Below are 1,242 nucleotides of genomic sequence, written 5' to 3' on the forward strand. Positions count from 1 at the left end.
AGGTTCTCTGGCCCCCAAATCCTTTTCTATTGTTTGACTCCTGGGCTGCCTCGCCTGTTCTTGAATCAAGAGCCTGTAAAACTTCTTGTTACTTCCTCATGACAGAGAACAGAGATGTGAGTCATAAGAGCAGGCAAGATGGGGAAGCAACTCTCTCCCCCCCACTCAAAAAAGTGCCTGTATACCACCACCTCATTCATTCTTAATAAAGGTAGCGACCATCTGAGTGCTTCACTCCGCAGAAAGAAGGACCTGAGTTTGCATCCTGGCTATACTACTTACAAGTTTGGTGACCTTGAGGGGTTCATTAATTTCTCTTGGCCTCCTGGGTTTTATCTGTAAAACGGGAGTGAAAAGAAGCTACTTAGTAGAGTTGCCAACAGGATTATATGAGATAAAGGAATCTTATTCAAGGCCCGGCCAAACAAAGGTCTTCATTTTTTTTTTAGCTATTTTTATTTATCAGAACAGATCTTAGTTCCCTGACCAGGATCAAACCTGTTCCCCCGCCTTGGAAGCAAGGAGTTTTAACTAGTGGACCTCTAGGGAAATTCCCACAAAGGTCTTAATATTTGCTAATTATTACGACTGGCCCCAGGAACTTTTCTAAGCATTTTCAAGTATCACGTCTTTAAACGCTAGTAACAACCTATGTCCTAGACGAAATAGGGGCTTAAAGCTGTCAAGTAACCCCCAAAGAATTTATGGGTTCTGACTGGAATCCAGAACCAACTCGCAGCCAGAAAAGGCTTGGCAAACATGCATGTGTCAGAGAGGGCAAAGGAGTTTGCTTACAGACTCTATACTCAACCAGATCTTTTGATTCCGAATTGGTAGTTGGATCATCACTTTTGAAAGTCTGGTAAATGTAAGCTTCATAAACCGGATCTGAGGAGTGACGAGGGGCACGCAGAGTTCTCCAAGGGGAGTCCTGCCTTTGTTCCCGATTGCGGATGAGGTGTCTTTAATTTAGACCACGTTTTCCTCATCCATGAAGTGGGGTTAGAAGAGTTATTAGGGTCCCTGGCGTCCCTCCCAACACTTAATTTTCCAAAGCGGGAGCTACTTGTTCTGATAAAGGCCCCAAACTCTCCGGCTGAAGTTCATCCTCCTCGGGCTGGCAATAGGGACGCGTCCCCTTTAAGGCTCCAGCTCGCCGGCGGCGGCGGCCGGAAGTGTTGAAGCCCGGCCTGGCGGCGGCGGTGGCGGTAGCGGCCGTGGCGGCCTCTGCGCATGCTCCGT

This window comes from Bison bison, unplaced genomic scaffold (genome assembly GCF_000754665.1).
Source record: "Bison bison bison isolate TAMUID 2011002044 unplaced genomic scaffold, Bison_UMD1.0 scf7180017864516, whole genome shotgun sequence".
Lineage (NCBI taxonomy): Eukaryota > Metazoa > Chordata > Mammalia > Artiodactyla > Bovidae > Bison > Bison bison.